The sequence below is a fragment of the Aethalodelphis obliquidens genome, unplaced genomic scaffold, assembly GCF_003676395.1.
Source record: "Aethalodelphis obliquidens isolate GAN/ISIS:26980383/991018 unplaced genomic scaffold, ASM367639v1 scaffold11, whole genome shotgun sequence".
In the NCBI taxonomy this organism is placed as follows: domain Eukaryota; kingdom Metazoa; phylum Chordata; class Mammalia; order Artiodactyla; family Delphinidae; genus Aethalodelphis; species Aethalodelphis obliquidens.
This window is the reverse complement of record NW_020837955.1, coordinates 7,643,198-7,647,069: the sequence shown is the minus strand read 5'-3', so window position 1 is coordinate 7,647,069 and position 3,872 is coordinate 7,643,198. Positions and strand designations below refer to the sequence as shown.

Here is a 3,872-nt window from a genome sequence, read left to right as displayed (position 1 = left end):
GCATCCTGCAAACATCATGAGGTGTGGTATGAGGCAATGAACATTTTAAGTTGCTTTAAAATTTAAGTATTGGACATTTAGGGTGCTCTCAACTTTACACAGTTACCAATGGAGTTGAACAAATATAACTGGTTAGTATTTTTAACCAAATATTTTGACTAAATCATTGCATTGCTTTGGAGTCTTGAAGGATACAATATACCATGAAGGAAAAGCATAGAGTAGATTAGGATGTGACTGTGCACAACTAAAACGGTACTTTGTCATTTTCCTTTTTCTCATTTTTGAAAGTAGTTGATAGCTACTTTTTCTTTTTCCCTTTCTTTCTCTCAGCGTATGAAGATTACCAGTATAAAAGCAAGAGGTGAAGTTATCTGCAAATATACAAACTTGTATCTATCCATTGGGTCTTCCTGCTGCAGATGACTCTCTTGCATTTTCAGATATTCCTTCTCATGTTTCTTCAGTTTCTTGGTTTGTACCTTAATATTGTAAGCCTGCTCCATTATACTTCTTGCATTTTCCTCTGCCTTGTATCTCTGAATAACTTTAGAAAGCTGAACTCTGAAGAACTGTAAAGTACCTTCAGAATCAGCTTGCAGAAGATCTTCCTTTGAGGTCTTTAGGAGAGCCAAGGCTACGTGAAAGGTTATGTTCAAACCCTCACAAAGTGTAAGTCAATGATGTGGAAGACCATGCAGAGTGGGAACTTGTCAGTAAAAGGAGTGAGAAACCACTGGGATGCACACATATGAGCTTCCAGGTTCAGATTAGAAAAATGGTCGTGGAGGTCCAGTAACTGCTCTTGCATTAGTCTTTCCAGCTGCTACAATTTGCAGTGAAGGTCTTCAAAGCTGTTTTTGCAGAAGTCTCATAAATCATAGTCATTCATGATTTTCACCAAAACACAGAATGCTTGTTCCTCTGGCAAATGCAGCTGCGATACAGCAGCAAGAAAAGACTGTCCTTGACAGTACCCAGTGTCTTTGTTGTAGACAGAGTAGGCCTTGCAAATCTTGTAGAGCGATTCCTGGCCATCTCCTCTGGTATCTTTAAAGTAATCATGTGCAGGAAATGTCTGATGAATATATCTCTAGTAATAACACTCTCCTGGGCTGAGTCCATTGTGCTAAGAAATTGATATCTATCGAGCATTGCCTGGTTGTCATGGCAGCCTGCTAATAATTACCATACCTCTGCCCTCAATGCTTCAGGAACAGCACTCTTCACCACAGTGGATAGCCCTTTCTGTCGTGCACCAAAGTTATTGTGCCATCTTCCTAACAATTCTCCCCAAGAATATAGGATCTTCTCAGGACAATGCTTAGAAGATCACCTGTTCCACTTGAGAGTTCATTATCACTCTTCTCTTCTGCTTCATCCTCCTAGGGTGACACTGGACCTCATCTGCTAGTAGCAGTGTGATTCGTTCCTCCTTCTCAGACTCTTGCTGTAGACTTACCACCTCATCTATTGCATTTCCAGCATTGGTATGGCCTTTTCCCTCAGACTGTTTCAACCTCATGAAGAAAGTCTCTGTGAAAGTCTTTCTGCTAAAATGCCAAAATCACTTATTTGCAGGGTACACATGTACTGCTGTCTCCAGGTGAAAATAGACAGGCTCCATCACGTCCATGACTACCATATCCATTGCCACAGTCCTATACACTCATTTATCTTTTGGAGTTTCTTCATTAAGTGCCAGAAATATTGGTTCATTGGTGTTCCACATGCCGGTGATAACATAAGCTCTTCCATCATAGCTCTTTCCCATGGCTTCCATATCCAGTAAATAAATGTCACAGTTCTTCACATTTCAACCTGGGCTTAATAAGATTCCAAAGCATCTTTCAGCAGCTAATTCTTTGTTAGAAAGTTGCTGCGCTGTAATCACAACCTTCTTTTTATTCCTTGTTTTAATTTGACAGTATTTAATTGACAGTATTTTTTAAAGTTTAATATTAGTATAAAAGATTATAAAGTGAGGAGTAAAAGTCTTCCTCTATCTAATTTCCCCTATTCAAATTTCCAAAGGTAAAACCATTGTTTCTTCTATAACCAGGCATTTGCTATTAGAATGCAAACATATGTATATCTATGTGTGTAAATATGTATCTATGTACACACACACACACACACACACACACACACGGGATTTTGTTAATGGTTCCACAGCATTCATTGTATGGTTGTACCATAGTTATTTAACGAGTCCCCCCATGATGACATTTATTTGTTTATTTATTTATTTATTTTGGGGGCTGTGTTGGGTCTTTATTGCTGCACGCAGGCTTTCTCTAGTTGGGATGAGCAGGGGCTACTCTTCGTTGAGGTACACAGGCTTCTCACTGCAGTGGATTCTCTTTTTGTGGAGCATGGGCTCAGTAGTTGTGGCTCTAGAGCTTAGCTGTTCCATGGCATGTGGGATCTTCCTGGACCAGGGCTTGAACCCATGTCCCCTGCATTGGCAGGCGGATTCTTAACCACCGTGTCACCAGGGAAGTCCTCGTGATGACATTTAGATGGTTTCCTGTTATACACTACCTCAAGCAATGTTGCAGTAATCATATATACTTGTATATGAGTTTATGTGTAAGGTAAATTTCTAAAAGTGGAATTTCTAAGTTAACAGGTGTTTCACCATCAATAGATGTTACCAAGTTGTTCTATAAGAATGTTATACCAGTTTACACTACCACCAACAGTTTATGGGAATGTCTTGTTTCCCTTCCCTCTGGCCAACACTGAGCATCATCAATCTTTTTAATCTTTGCCAGTGTGAGAGATGAAAAATGATATCCCACTCCTGGCTTTTATTTTGTTTAGAAGTGTTAATATGAAAAGTCTTAGTGATTGATGAAACCATACAGCAGTAAGTAAAGTACGAAAGAATATGTTAAATTGAAACTACCACTGTGAACCATAGAAGACAGTCCAGTGCAGCCACAGTAGCAGCACTTTTGCTTATCACCAGTGCTTATAAATATACCTCTGGAGCCCATAGTTTGATCTCTAATGTCATTCTCTTCTAGAGGAAACCAAGATTTTTGAGGATAGTTAATGTCATGCCCTTCAGCAGGAAAAAAATCAGGACGCATCCAGGAATTCCTGTTTTGTTTTGTTTTTTTCAAGGAAGTCAGGATGTTCTTGGGATCATTAGAGGCAACTCTAAAAAAGCCAAACAGGCCAGTTTAAGGGGGTTCCTTTTAACCAAGTTGAGGCAATGTGGTCATAAAAAAATTATAATAATCATGTTAAATTAGAACTCATTGAATTTTTAAAAGACCATAAGTTTCTAATAATGCCCCAAAGGAAAATTTATACAAGGTATAAAGATGATAGTCATAATATAAAAAGGTGAATAGATTATGTTTAGCTTCTGTTAATTCTAGTAAGTAGGAAAATGCTTATTATATAATACAGTGTTAATATTATAATATAATAATATTTCTATTAAGTATATTCATTCATAAAGAAGAGGTAAGTTCCTGTTTCAGTGTGAACAGAAAGAATGAACCATTTGTGAATTTTTTCCAACAGTTCTGAAAAAAAAAGGAAACTGTATCAAACAAAAGAAGGGCCAGTTAGCAAGTGGGATTTCCCTAGGGGCGGGCAGTTTGACAGATTAGCACCACTGGTCACATACAGTAACCATTTAAATGAGAATCCAACAGTGTATTTCAAGATGTGCTTCAAGATGACAAATTAGACAAATGTCCCCCAAAACGAAAGCTAACTGCACACACACATTCTCTCATCTGCCTGGTAATAAAACATTTAGATGACCTTATAATTATAATGAAGTTCTATTAAGACATACATAAGTTTCCAAGTATACCAACATACCATGTCAATAATCATCATGAAAGGAT

At 37.9% G+C, this 3,872-nt stretch overlaps 1 pseudogene; it reads right to left on the bottom strand.

Moving 5' to 3' along the window:
- Positions 1 to 329: 329 nt before the first annotated feature.
- Positions 330 to 1,813, bottom strand: LOC113623586 (rab GTPase-activating protein 1-like pseudogene; annotated as a pseudogene).
- Between the last annotated feature and the right edge of the window lie 2,059 nt (positions 1,814 to 3,872).